Source organism: Oryzias latipes, chromosome 10 (genome assembly GCF_053564925.1).
Source record: "Oryzias latipes strain Hd-rR chromosome 10, Olatipes_Hd-rR_3.1".
NCBI classification, from domain to species: domain Eukaryota; kingdom Metazoa; phylum Chordata; class Actinopteri; order Beloniformes; family Adrianichthyidae; genus Oryzias; species Oryzias latipes.
Window position 1 is genome coordinate 16556471 of NC_136246.1, and position 15394 is coordinate 16571864.

Here is a 15394-nt window from a genome sequence, read left to right on the forward strand (position 1 = left end):
CATGCCATGCTTATAAGTGATTTTTTTTAAATTATTTATGAGTAATTCTTCAAAGTTATTGGCTGACATGCATGAAAACTTCACTGCTGAACTTTACTTACAACTGTGTGTTCTTGGGGTTCAAAGGTTCATTTTGACATTGATTGGATTCATATCATAACTTGTGGTTGCAGATGTGGCTCATAGTTGATTCACTTTGAACAATCCAATTCACTGACCTAAAATCAATCCAGGACATCTTTGGCCAAAATTTTAACCAGTGTGAATCAGAGATGAATACCTGGGAACAGTGCAAGTGAAGTTTTCCAGATTCCTTTTTTTAATTTTTTGCAAAAAATTCAATAAGTAAAAAAAAATGTGTTCAGATATGTGTTCAAGCAAGTAAACAAGAATCAATGGCAAATCCATTCTGGTTGGATTGTACAGATATAATCGATTAAGTCGATTAGTCGTTACACCCCCTGTTTATTCACTTCGTTTGACTGTTTATTGCAGCTGTAGACGCAAGTAATTACTTGGGATGCAACTATTTTGGATTTTAAAATATTATGGAGTATTGAATGAAGCTGATAGAAACTGTGGTTAATCATCTTGTTCTGTTGGATGTCACAGTACAGATGATGGTAAAAAAATATCTCATAGTAGTGGATGAAATGGGTGGATTGTAACAATGATCAGAAAAGACTGCATTATTATTATAATAATGCAATTCCATTATAGTCATAATGATTCATGGAATCCTAAGTAAAGGTATGTTTCATAGGACAGCCATGGTGCAGAGGTAGAGCGGTTGACTTTCAAATTGGAAGATTACCGGCTCGGTTACCACCCTGACCGCTCGTGTGTCAGTATCTTTGGGCAAGACACTGAAGCCGACATTTCTCCTGCTGGTTATAGGTTGGTGACCGGGGTTGCTGCCATCAGTGCGTGAATGTGTGTGTGGATGGGTGAACTGTAAAGTGCTTTGGACCTAATGAGAAGGTAGTAAATAAGTATGTGAGTATATGCCATTTACCTTTTTTTTGGCTGCTAGAGTGATGATCTTTCCTCATAACTTTCTCTTTTTAAAAAAATGTTAAGACTTAAATTATGAACTAAATAAGAAAAAAAAATTAAATAAAAAACACAAAGTGGAAGCTAGTTGTTAAAAAGGAGATGTGGCCCAGGCGTTGCCTTATGTAAGCTTTTAAGTCCTTGACTGTGTGCAATGACTGTGTAAATGTCAGGTACCAAAGCATGTCGCAGTACAAAACTTCGAGTAGGAATCCAAATCTCAGCAGATTTCACTGATGAAATAACCCACACAGCAAGCACTGCATGGCAGCGCAGTGGTTAATGCTCTCGCCTCACAGCAAGAAGGTTCAAATCCCAGCTGAGACCCTTCTGTGTGGAGTTTACATGTTCTTCCTGTGTATGCATGTTTTTTTTTCCAGGCACTCTGGCTTCCTCCCACAGTCCAAAAACATGCTTCATGGGTTGCTTGATTACACTAAATCAATGGTCGCCAACCCTGTTCCTCGTAGGCCGCCGCCCTGCTTCACCAATTGCTGCTCACCTGGATCAGGTGGGTTCAGTCAAACTGGGCTGATTCAGTCCAGCTAATCAGCATCTACTGAAGCAGGGTTAGATGCAAAACAAGCAGGGTGGTATCCCACAAGGAACAGGGTTGGTGACCCCTGCTCTGAATTGTTCCTAGGTGTGACTGTGAGTGTGACTGGGTGTATGAATGTGTGGCCCTGCGACAGGTTGGGGACCTATCCAGGGTGTGCCCCATCTTCACCCAAAGATTCTGGCAGCCCCGTGACCCTGAAGGGAGATGAAACCGCTCAAGAAAATGGATGGACTCACACAGCTAGGTCCTTCAGTTTTTTGTGAGACATCTCAACATTGTTTACTCTGATGTAGTAGAGATGCTGAATGTTTACTTAGAAATGTGCTGAATCTCTTTTCAGTTTAAGCTTTCAAGATCCATCGATTTAATTGCAGTTAACAGAGCAGACATCTCTACCTGAAGTGCTCTCAAGAAGGGTAAAATGGTTTAGCAGCCACGTATAAAAAGATTAGATGACAGTCAAAGTCTTTAAAATAAAACAAGTTTTTTTTTGCTAGATATTGTTTTCTTCACTGGAGTAAGTCTTAATTACTGCTAGAAGAACCCTCTTAAGAAAGGAAGAACTTATTTCCCACACGATGACTGGACCTCCTACCAATTCAGTGTTTGCAGAAAAAGAAAAATCTGCTGCTTTTCATCAGATTAAAATATACATGTACAAAGTTTAAGATTGTACAAATGTTCCGTTCAAAAAAAAAAAAAAAAGAAAAGACCTGTCACTGCTTCTTCTTGAGGGGTGTGGGAGTTCCACACCTCCCTGCTGTGCTTACGTCTATATTCAGTGATACAGCTTGCAAGCCAGTAATCACATAATTAAGGCCCTTCATCATATTTATTCATCGTCAAAGATTTCTGACAACCGACAACTGTTTTCCTCCCCCACAGCTAAACCCTGTGCAAACACAAATACCCTTGGCGGTATTTTGAGCTTTAAAAGGAGTTTGTCCTCGGCTTGATTTGTCTTTGTGTGTGAATGATAATATCGAACTGTAGACCATTGTGACCAATAAAAAGATGATTCAAGGTTTTGGTAGAAATACTCAGTAGAGCGGCATTATGTGCATCAGAATTGCCAATTTTCAAATTGAATATTCTGCAGGCGGCTTGCTGAAAGCCTCACACCCAGTGAGCTGGAAATGGTTTCAAGCAAGATCTTATCATTTATGTATAATTCCACACTCCCATCAGACGGATACACTATCATCCCGGTTATTATTAAAGGTTTATAAGTCTTTCAAAGTTGTCTTTGGCCACCTTAAGAGCTTCAATGGATTATTTAAACAATAGCATGGGGCTAGAATAAAGCGAAAGCTATCAACTGCTGTCCACAAAGGGCAGCCACCTGATCCACCCATCATGCAACGTAGGGAAAAAAGCGTCTTGCTTTAGGTCTCCAGCAATAGCAAGTGGACGTGTGCATCTTTTATATCTAAGTGCTGTGAAAAGTGAGAACCAGTCTTTGAAAATGTCATAGCTCTTTTTTTTTAGGGTTAGAGTTGAAGCCAGAATATGGACATTTTTGTTAATGGCAAAAGAAAGCATCATACAGTGGACAGTGAAATTTGGAAGCCCGGGTGTTTTAGAGAGTGCTTTCTCTAATTGTCTCCATGCCTTCCATTTTCAGATGGTTTCCAGTGATGCACATTTTCTATCTCTAACAGAAAACTGTACTTTCATCTTGCGTCTGCGTGAACAAATGTTTTATGTGTGTGGCACATGTGCTGTTGACTATTGACAGGGTGTCAATAGCTTTTGTGATATCATAGCCATCCTATGATATAAACAACACTCGTACATTGTTGTCCAGTCAGCACACGTTCAAGTCCCACTCCAGTCATCTTTTGATCTATTTTAAAAGTGTTTTCAGTAGTCTTTTAATTATGATTATGATGTTTTTAGCCAAAATAAAAAAGAATAAATTAGAATAAAACCTGTGTTGTTTTCAATGACATGGTTTCTGCAGAGCCACAGTAGTTCATTAGAAATTTGCCTCTAAGTTGTGGGCAGTCCAATTTCCCATCATCCCTTTGTCTACACTCTCTCCCGCTAGCTTACAGCCCCTCAAACCCCCAGCCTTACATTACCTGTGCAAGAAAATGGTGAGTGACATTGGAGCTTCCAAACCATATAGTTCTGAGCCAGACGCCAGCTCAGATGAGAAAAAAACAAGTCGGATATGCTTGGAAATACAATTTTAATTGTACAATGTCCTACATCATGAGAAAAATGCCACAGGAACATGTTAAAAACACCCAAAACATGATTTTCAATGAAGTGGATCTTTAAATGACAGAGATGTGGGAAACCCTGAAAATTCAGAACAGCTGCATGTTGGAGCAACACTCAATCATCTGGATGTCAACAGAGGAAGGGCCTCATTTATATTGTCTGTTGGAAACAAATTAAAACCCAAAGAGCAAGTTTGAAATAATTAGTCTAAGTAGCTAACAGGAAACTGCTGGACTCACAGGCTAATGACTGCTGGGTAAAGGACTTAAGAAGACTAAATAAATATGAATGTTCAAAAACAAGAGTGGGTTCACTTCCAGTTTTCTGGTGTGGTGTGCCACAGCACTTGTGCCGAGGCACGCTGCCAGCATAAACTCATGAGGGTGTTGTATCGTTAACAAACAAGCTCAGCATAGCTCTATTCTTCACCTCCAACAATTTAAAACACGAGATGGGAGTGTGCCAATGACAGAGTGGGGAGCGATGCCTGCTGCATGTGGGGGAAGTGCAAATGATAAAGCGTCCTTTCTAGAAAACACACAGCTGGAGCTTTAAGGGATGGGGGAACTGTAAAACAAGCTTCACCTTAATTAGCAAAACGCTTCAATTTAAAGTAACTTTCTAGTCTTTTTTTTTGGTCTGTCAGTCTGGGAATATACTAGAGAAAAAATTGAAAAGAAGATGAAATAAGATCACCAAAGATAGAACCATGGATATTGTTGGATTGTTAGATGAGCAAGAGGCCAAAGATGGGATTTATGGATGCTATTTACGAGAACATGAAGTGAGTTGATGTCAGAGAAGGTGATGGGGTAAATGGAGGAAGATGATCTGCAAAGGCAACCCCTGAAGGAAATAAAGATTCAAAAAGAGTGAAACGAGATATCTTTCTGACTTTACGACTTTATTCATTTTTGTCACAAAAACAATCAAAAATAAAACTGACATTATTACTGTTTTTAGTGTATAAGTCTTGGAAACAACTGTGAAACCTCCCATATTGACTAGCCTCCATTGTGTTACTGACTGACTGACTGACTGACTGACTGACTGACTGACTGACTGACTGACTGACTGACTGACTGACTGACTGATTGAAAAATTTGGGAAAAATTCAATAAAAAGAGAATGAATTGACAAATCAAATCTATTTCAGATAATTTCCCAAATTAATTGAAAAATAAATAAAATAAATTTATGCTATCTTTTTGACATTGTAGTTGCTATAAATCATCCATCCATCCATCCATCCATCCATCCATCCATCCATCCATCCATCCATCCATCCATCCATCCATTTTCTTGGCCTGCTATAACCCTTTCAGGGTCACGGGCTTGCAGTAGCCTGGCTAAGGTTAGACGAAGTTTGGGTTCCACCTGTACAGTCCGCTCCAAATCCAAATCATTAATAAGTATTTATTTGCACTTACACTAAAACCTTGAAAGTTTCATTGGACAAAATAGTCTACAGCTTCATTTTACACATGTGTCACATAAAATCCATTACATGTAACGATTGTCTAATTGATTAATTGCCACAAAGGGAGTGGGGAAGAAGCACATTTACATAATCCAACCTCTGTATTGATTTACTTTTTTCCTTACAATTTTCTTTGGTCCTTAACATTATTTAATATTATTAAAAAGCTCAGAATATTTATCAAATAACAAAGACAAAGTTCTTAGTTGCTACGATCAAAACCTATTGATACACCATTGCAAAAATCCTCATTGAACAACACACATCATGCGACACAAATGGAACACTCACTGATTATTATCAATTAGGAAAATTGAGTGCCAAATGGAGCCCATCAAAAGATGTTATTACAGCATTGCACCAATTATTATTACTTATCATGCAACAAAAACAGAATTGTTATTGAATATCATCATTAAAAATTATTGCATTATGAACATGTTCTTTTATTTTTCAATGGAACTCTTCAGTAAACTGCAGGGCAGATAGTTCCTTACTTTTGGAATCAGGTAGTAGATGCTCTCTGCAGCTTTGGAATTGCACTGACACCTTTCCTTTTTGATGAAACTCACAGAGATGGCTCAGGCAACTCCAAGCCAGCCCCTTTGGTCTTGCTGCTGTGGGCATAGGCTGTTGGGATACATCTCTTAATGTAACAGGGAGCTTTGGTCTCTTTTCTTTCCATTATGTTTATCTTGTTTTGCAGCCATTAACTCTGTGTTTCTCTTTCGTCCAACTGTTCTTATCACTGGCAAATGGTTTTTTGTCTTTGTTGTGCTTTTTCCTCTTGCTCTCCATCTGATCAAGGCTCCACTGTAAGTAAATGCTTAATGTATGGTCAGGACAAAGAACGGATCAAAGCAGATTTTGTGTGGATACATCTTAATAGTATATAAAATTACTGGCTCTGTATATATATATATTTTTTTTTTTTCATAACATGGATTGGACTGAGCTATATGTAACAGATTGTTGACACTTTTTTACAGTCTAAATGTCATGGTTTTCAGGCGAGACAGACCCAGACGCTGGAACTCAGAATGATCAGACAGGTAAGTGACTTGGTAAGTGAGTTTTAATCACAGGAGGGGTTGATGAGAGTAATCCATTGACAGGAGGGAATCCAGACGTGGCTCGTGGCGAGGCTGGAGGGATCACTGCGGCTGGAGTGCTCCGAGCTCGGTTCAGGACGGCAGGTGAGTGACGGCAGACTTCCACACAGGTGACCTTCGTTGGGTAAATCCTGAGACAGAGAGGCAGAACATGAGAGCAAGGCAGGACAAAGACATGGGACTTGAGCAGGCTGACCAGGCGTAGTCACCGTTAGGAGTTAACGAACTGGCGTCGATGAATGGGCTGGATCTCCTTAAGTGTAGGCAGGTTGATGAGATGAAGTGGTCACAGCTGGTGGAAGTCAGGAGCAGAGCTGAGGGGGCGGGGCTGACCGAGGCACCGTGACAGTACCCCCCCCCTAACGACCGCCTCTGGGCGGTCGAGGCCGACGGTCCGGGTGGGCGCGGTAGAAATCGGAAATGAGGGAATGGTCCAAAATGAGGGAACGGGAGATCCAAGACCGCTCCTCAGGACCATAACCCTCCCAATCCACCAAGAACTGATAGCCGCGCCCCCGGCGCCGGACGTCCAAAACGCGGCTGACGGTATACGCCGGAGCGTCGTCGATGAGCCGGGCGGGTGGTGGGGAAGCGGAAGGGGGGCACAAATCACTGTCCACAACAGGCTTGATCTGGGAAACGTGAAAGGATGGATGAACCTTGAGAGCTGCCGGAAGATGAAGACGGACACATGAGGGATTGATGATGCGATCAATGGTGAATGGTCCAATGTAACGGGGAGCCAGCTTGCGTGACGTGGCCTGGATCGGGATGTTTTTAGACGACAACCATACTCTCTGGCCTGGTTGGTAAGCGGGACCAGCCACCCTGTGGCGGTTGGCAGTACGGCAGTTATTGTCCTTGGAGCGACGGAGAGCCTCTTGGGTTTGGCGCCATATGCGCTGGCAACGTTGGAGGTGGTCTTGAACAGATGGCACGGTGAGGTCTAATTCATGGGATGGAAACAGAGGAGGCAGATAACCAAGTGACGCTTCAAAGGGGGACACACCTGTGGCAGAGGAGGGATGCGTGTTGTGGGCGTACTCGATCCAGACCAAGTATGTAGACCAGTCAGAGGTGTTCTGGGCGGCTAGGCAGCGGAGGGCAGCTTCCAGCTCCTGATTGGCCCGTTCTGCTTGACCGTTCGATTGGGGATGGTACCCAGATGTTAGACTGACGGTGGCACCTAGGGCAGAACAAAAGGCCTTCCAGACTTGTGAGATAAATTGGGGTCCGCGGTCGGACACAATGTCAGCTGGGATGCCGTGATGTCTGAAGACGTGGTTTACCAGAACCTCCGCTGTTTCAGAGGCTGTGGGCAACTGAGGGAGAGGTATGAAATGGACAAACTTGGAGAATCGATCAATTACGGTGAGGATGATAGAGTTACCCTGAGACATGGGAAGGCCCGTGACGAAATCGATGGAGATATGAGACCAGGGACGGTTAGGCGTGGGAAGAGGCTGCAATAACCCCGCAGGTGGAGAGTTAGAGGTTTTGGAGCGTGCGCAGGTGGTACAGGCGGCGATGTACTCTCTGACGTCCTTGTTCATGGAGGGCCAGAAAAAGCGCCTCCGTATAAGATGGAGAGTACGGGTGACTCCTCCATGACAGGCGATGCGAGAGGTATGGGCCCAGGTGATTACTGCAGATCTGACAGATGTGGGGACATAAAGAGTGCCGTTAGGAGGAGTGGGGTGATCAGGTTCCTCACCTTGCGCCTGAATAACTCTGGTTTCGATGTCCCAGGTCAGATTGCCAATGATGCAGGTATCAGGGAGAATGCTGGTGGTCGTCTTGGACTGTTCAGTGTCACAGAATTGGCGTGAGAGGGCGTCCGGTTTGATATTTCTGCTGCCGGGTCTGTAAGTGATGGAGAAGTTAAACCGGTCAAAAAACAAACACCAGCGGGCTTGGCGGGAGTTGAGTCGTTTGGCAGAGCGCAGGTATTCCAGATTTTTATGGTCAGTCCAGACTATGAAAGGTTGAGCCGCTCCCTCCAGCCAATGACGCCACTCTTCGAGAGCCAGTTTTATTGCCAGGAGCTCCCGGTTGCCCACATCATAGTTGCGTTCTGCGGGTGATAATTTCTTTGAAAAAAAGGCACAAGGTTTAAGCTTTCCTGATGACTCCTCTCGTTGGGACAAAACGGCCCCTACACCGGAGTCGGAGGCGTCAACCTCCACCACAAATTGCCTGGAAACGTCCGGTTGAATGAGGATTGGGGCTGAGACAAACAGTTTCTTCAGGGTGCTGAAAGCAGCTTGAGCCGTGGTATCCCAGAGAAACGGTTTTGAAGTTGATGTGAGACGAGTGAGGGGCGCAGCAATTGAACTGTAATTCCTAATAAATCGACGGTAGAAATTGGCGAAGCCAAGGAATTGCTGGAGCTTTTTGCGTGACGAGGGAGGTTCCCATTGGGAAACGGCAGTTATCTTGGCAGGGTCTGGACGAATACTGCCAGCTTCAAAAATGTACCCGAGGAAAGGAATGCTGGTAGAGTGGAACTGGCATTTTTCGGCCTTTACGAATAGCTGATTTTCGGCTAACCTCTGAAGGACTAGACGCACATGGTTCTGATGGTTCTTGGGATCTTTGGAGTAAATCAAGATGTCATCCAGGTACACGAATACAAACTGATTCAAAAAATCTCTGAGTACGTCGTTGATCAAGCGTTGAAAGGTGGCGGGTGCGTTGGTTAGACCAAACGGCATAACCTGATATTCGAAGTGTCCTAACGGAGTGTTAAACGCGGTTTTCCATTCATCTCCTTCTCTCATTCGCACGAGGTGGTAGGCATTACGAAGGTCGAGTTTTGAGAATATGCGTGCTTCCTGAATGGAATCAAAAACCGAGCTGATGAGAGGGAGAGAATATTTATCTTTAATTGTTATCTGGTTCAGTTCACGGAAATCTATACAGGGTCTGAGTGATTTGTCTTTCTTCTCGACGAAGAAAAACCCGGCCCCGGCTGGGGAAGAGGAAGGACGAATGTGACCCCGAGCTAGGGCCTCCTGAATGTAAAGCTCCATAGCTTTCTTTTCGGGGCCCGAAAGGTTAAACAATCTTCCCTTGGGAAGGGTGGCGCCCTCGAGAAGATTGATGGCACAATCATAAGGTCTGTGAGGTGGTAAGGAGGAAGCCTTCGATTTACTGAACACGAGTTTTAAATCATGGTAACAATCCGGAATATTAGAAAGATCAATATTTTCGGGTTCACAGCTCAAGGGCGTGGAAACGGAGGATAACGCAGATTGGAGACAGTGACCCATGCAAAAGTCACTCCACCCCATGATATTACCACGGCTCCAATCAAGATGGGGATTATGGAGTCTAAGCCACGAGAACCCCAAAACGACAGGAGTCTGGGGTGTGCGAGTGACAAAAAACTGAATGAACTCGCGGTGGTTCCCGGAGGTAACAAGCAAAACAGGTTTGGTACGGTGTGAAATAACGGACAAATGCTGTCCCCCTAAACCAGCAGCATGGACAGGAGATGGGAGTTGTTCGGTGGGTAAAGTTAAACGATCAACGATACTCTGATCGATTAGACTCTGTTCAGCGCCAGAGTCGACCAGCGCCTGAAAGTCCAAAATTCTGGATTGATGACATAACTTGACCGGGACAAACAAAAAATCCTTAAGCGAAGCGGAACGGTCCCCCCGCGGCCGGTCTCTTAGCAGAGGGGTTCTGGAGTCTAAACGACGGGAGCATCGGTTAATCTGATGGTCTGTTTCACCACAATAGAAACACGCACCTTCGTTGCGACGTCTTAGCCGCTCCTCGGCTGTGATTTTTGAATGCCCGATACGCATAGGTTCTTCTGGAATAGTGCAAGGAGTCTCTGACCGGAGAACGGGTTTACAGTCCATGGAAGTGACGAGGGGTGTTAGCGTAGTAGCCTTCTTGGCAGCATGGCTCCGACTCACATTACGTTCCTGTAGCCTGATATCGGAACGTAAGGCGGCAGCAGCTAATTCCTCAAAAGTGTTAGCTTCCAGCTGGGTACATAGATGATCTTTGATGGCTTCATTGAGGGACTGGTAAAAAACCCCTCGGAGCGCTGGGTCAGACCACCCAGCCTCCACAGCCAGGATGCGGAAGTCAATGATATGCTCGCTAACGGAGCGGTTACGTTGTCGGAGTGTAAGAAGTTTGCGTGCTGCTTCGTCTTGCTTACGGGGCTGATCAAACACCAATTTGAATTCATCTATGAATCGTTCAAAAGGTAGGTGGGATATAGGATTGGCGGATAGGAAAGCCTGAGCCCATTGTAGCGCTTTACTGCGAAGTGAATTGATGATTAGCGTGATCTTACTGTGATCGGAAAGGTAGTATCGTGGTGCTTGCTGAAAAAGTAACTGGCATTGAAGGAGAAACCCTCCGCAGGCTTCCGTGTCGCCGTGGAAAGGTTCCGGTTGGAGACGGAAGTTCTCAGGTGTCATGACGGCAGCGGAAGAAAGGTTGTTGCCGGATGTTGCGGCCGGAACTGTAGGAGCAGGAATGGAAGCTTGACTGGTGATTTCTGATAATGTTTGCGACATACCATACAGACGCCGAAAAAGGTCTTGTTGAGCCGAAGCGATTTGGGATAGAGCGTCAGCTTGGCGTCCCAGGAAGATTCCTTGTTGGCTCACGGCGTGGCGCAGATCATCTGAGTCAGCTGGGTCTGGATTTTGGCCAGTTCGTTCTGTCATGGTTTTCAGGCGAGACAGACCCAGACGCTGGAACTCAGAATGATCAGACAGGTAAGTGACTTGGTAAGTGAGTTTTAATCACAGGAGGGGTTGATGAGAGTAATCCATTGACAGGAGGGAATCCAGACGTGGCTCGTGGCGAGGCTGGAGGGATCACTGCGGCTGGAGTGCTCCGAGCTCGGTTCAGGACGGCAGGTGAGTGACGGCAGACTTCCACACAGGTGACCTTCGTTGGGTAAATCCTGAGACAGAGAGGCAGAACATGAGAGCAAGGCAGGACAAAGACATGGGACTTGAGCAGGCTGACCAGGCGTAGTCACCGTTAGGAGTTAACGAACTGGCGTCGATGAATGGGCTGGATCTCCTTAAGTGTAGGCAGGTTGATGAGATGAAGTGGTCACAGCTGGTGGAAGTCAGGAGCAGAGCTGAGGGGGCGGGGCTGACCGAGGCACCGTGACACTAAAATTAATATTTATTAAGATTAAAAGAGGACTTTTGTCAAACAGAAGGCGCCTTCACTTTGTTTTGGGCAACAAATGTTTTAAAATGCTGCTGACTCTTTTTGTTGGCTTATTCAAAACGTCTGCCTTATAAATAATAATAATAATGATAAAAAAATCCTTATAATGCATTGAAGGGTTTTTCTTATTAAGAGTGTGTTAATTTAAACACAAGCTTTCTGCAAATTACTATGGCAACATTGTTATACAAAATTCATCCATCAGATCAGCACTGCTTCTGTCCCCATTCAAAGGAAACCGTCATTATAAGACAAAATGCTACATTGAAATCGTCAGGTAGCCAACAATACGCTACATGAATTTTTATTTTTATACATGCTGAATCTTATTTAAGTGTTAATATTATAATCCAAACATGTCTGGATGACATCTTGATAAATCAATGTTGTCATTAAAGTCACTTTAGCTATTTACTCCACCTACCCTAATATTGATTTTAAAATTCAATTACACTATCAAGCCAGATAAGAACCCAGTTTGTCAATATAATCAATTGTAATTTTTGCTTGCTCTCTTTAAACTAATTATGAAAGGCACTAAAGTCTTAATCTCCAACGGACCAAATGCACGACTAGCCAGAATGTAAAACTGGCAAACTTTGTGCGATCAGGTTGGGCTTTTCGTTTCACCCATGGTTATCACTGAAGTTCACATAACTGCTGAAGTCAGGGCCCTTTCTGAACATCAGGTTTAATTAGCTGTATGTACTTTGGGTGAGGAATGGACTTTTATTTAAGGCTGAAAGTGTTATCGTGACACACTGTTTGATCCCCTTGGTCCTGGTCAACACCCGAGGGAGCTTCCTTCCATGGCACAAGAACTGAAAGACTTTTCAGTTCACCCTCAGGAGAATCGCAGCAGTCTGCTTGCAGGGCCAGATATCTTGTTAAGGCTCAGTGGCTCACACTGAAAATGAATGAGTTGAGCAAGAATTTCACGATTGGACCTCGGCTATCTAACAAGCCAATCACAAAAGCCAATTAGGACTCGGGCGTTGCTTTGGGGATACAGAGATTCCAGGGCTTGGGAAATGATTCTTTAGTCCTGGCTCTTGGCTATAACCTGCAGCTGAATTTCAGTGTTTTTTGCAAGAGAGCAAACAACAGCTCTAGACAATCTCACCTGTGGGCGGAATCAGATTTCCCCTGGTCTAACACACATGGGCTGAATGCAACATCACTTTACTTAACTTAGTGCTGACAGAACTTTCTGGGGCATTTTAATAAGAAGTGTTTGACACTCCTTTGACTGTTTCAGCTCAGTCAAGCAATATTTTACATATTTGATTGCCATATTTACCACACTACAGCGAGTACCTAAAAACCCTATAAAAAAAAAAACTGCAGTGCACCACCGTATAATTCTGAGTGCCTTACATATAGATAAATTCTGGTTATACTTACCGATGTCAAGATGTCCGTCTATTTTTCTTGCTACTAACGTGGCTGTGGCGGTGTATGAGATTTTTACGTACAACTAACAAGGTTGTGAGTTAGTGTAGTCACGATAACTTTTTTTTAGCAGTATCAGTCTTTTTTTTTTTAACATGTTCTAAACAAGGTTGGGATTTATGTTTCATCCACATCGGGGTGGGAAACGTACGTTCAAGCGATCACTTCCAATGAAAAGTCAATGTAAACACGCAACATGTGCATTTCCGGCTTCCGCATCCAAAATGCTGAAGTTCATGTGTTGCTATGCAAGTCCATTTTTGGAATCTATTTACAAAACGTGTGGACATTGAATGCACGTTAAAATTTAAACCACTTGAACTTTGACCAATCAGGGACTTGGCTTTGGTATTGACATATACTGTAGGTACCTTCCTTTTCTAAATACCCAAGTGCCAACCATTTGAAAAGCGATCATAAAGGAGAAAATAATGATTGTGGTTTGTGCCCGTCCAGAATTATATGAGTATTTCACATATTGGAATAGAGCTGTGAAGGAAAAATACTGGAGCAAGACTCATGAGATTTGCACCGCTGTGACATCTCGCACCAAGCCTCTACCAAATGTGAGTACATGCATGTATCATGTAGTAAAAGTTCACTGTAAATGCCATATGCTAAAAGCGCGTTTAATAATGACCATTTAGCGGGTTGCTGAATGTGCTTCACATGCCCAGTTTGGACTTAGCATTGCAGGTATTGCTAAAACGCTTGTGCCTTATAGTTCGGTGTGCCAAATGCACAACATGAGTTTGAACATAGAGCATTCATCGATGGTGCGCCATATTGTCTTGTGCAACCGATATAAAAGAAACTGTGAATAATGTATGTGTGGTTTTATGCACAATTTAACTTTATGCATGTCCTTCCTGTATAAGAGTTATTTGATGACATTACATTTAAATACAATGCTTTCTGCTAAAAGCTACCCTTGTGTGTTCTTTAAAATATATCAAGGAATACAATGTCATTCAATGAAAGATGAACAGAATGGCAGTAGAGAGGTCAAGGCAGTCCAGATGGACCATTCTACATTCAGACCTTTGCAATCTTTGGAGACAAACAATATAAAACCCTTTTTTTATTGCTTTTGAATAAAGTTACTGCAATCCAGAAAATTCTACAATTGTTTATTGTATAAGTGTTAGAGTGCAACTGAAATCAATAAAAAAAAAACTCCAGTGTGGCTGTGCAATGACAGGTAGTGAGCACAACATGGAAAAATTCTGAGCATACATATCTCACATTATTATCTTTTCTTAAACAGTAGATTTCACAATTTTAGCTAGTATCTGTTATTCAAAGAATGATATTTGAGACTCAATTTTGAAGACATCAACTCACTAAAACTCATTTTGATTGTGCACAACTTAAAGTCAATGTTCCCCTTATCCTTTTACATCAAAAGGCCTGATAAAAGGTGGTATCTTTGCTTCTTTTTTGAAGGTATCTTTTTTTCATTTTCTCTATGCACAAGTTTCAATGCAACAACATTTACTACTAATATTTTTTTTTGGGGGGGGGAAATCAAAACAAACATCTTAACCCTCGTATTATGTTGAAAAAAAATTACCTTGATTATGTTGCGGGTCATTTTGACCCATACTGTGTAAATCCACTCAAAACAATAAAAAAACAGGTTAAACTGATATCAACTTTATTTTAGAATATTTCAACATTTAGGAAAGAGACAAACAATACTATTTTTTTATTCCAACACTATATTTAATATTTTTTTCCTTCACAAACACTTTTTTTTTGTAATTTAACTTGTCACATTTTCTGAGATTTTCAATATTCAGTATCTTCAATGTTCTCCACATGAAGGACAGAATGTAACTGTGTGCTTTCTGCAGATGAAATTCTTGCATTTTACACAAGAGGTACTTGTTTTACTGTCATCTCGGGAGGGACAGACCTGGCATCTTTTTCGTTTCTTTACATCTGTATCCACTGGATCCATTGCAAACTGGTTGGATGTCCTGAACTTGATCTTTTCAATGACAGCTGCAGCTGCTGGTGATCGAGCTGGCCTGGCTCGCCTCTGGATCTTGGGAGTGATGAGTGCTTTGCCGAGTTCCTCCAGGAAAAGCCGACGTCGGTACAGTTTGCCGGCGTTCCATTCCTGGTTGATTTCAGACCACAGGACATAGGCATTGTAGGCAGACACGTCCACAATATTGAAGAAAATTGCCATGGGCCAACGAGCAGTCTTGCGCTGGCAGCTGTATGTTGCTGTGACTTTGTCCAGATTGTCAACTCCTCCTTTGGTGGAGTTGTAGTCCAGGATCA

The 15394-nt window shown here is 43.0% G+C and overlaps 1 long non-coding RNA gene across 1 annotated transcript; it reads right to left on the reverse strand.

The window, feature by feature from the left end:
• Positions 1–11186: 11186 nt before the first annotated feature.
• Positions 11187–11586, reverse strand: LOC144994725 (uncharacterized). Its single transcript, XR_013658332.1, has 2 exons — positions 11451–11586; positions 11187–11372 (listed from the first exon to the last, which is right to left on the reverse strand). It is a non-coding gene; the product is annotated as an uncharacterized LOC144994725 (long non-coding RNA).
• Positions 11587–15394: the final 3808 nt, after the last annotated feature.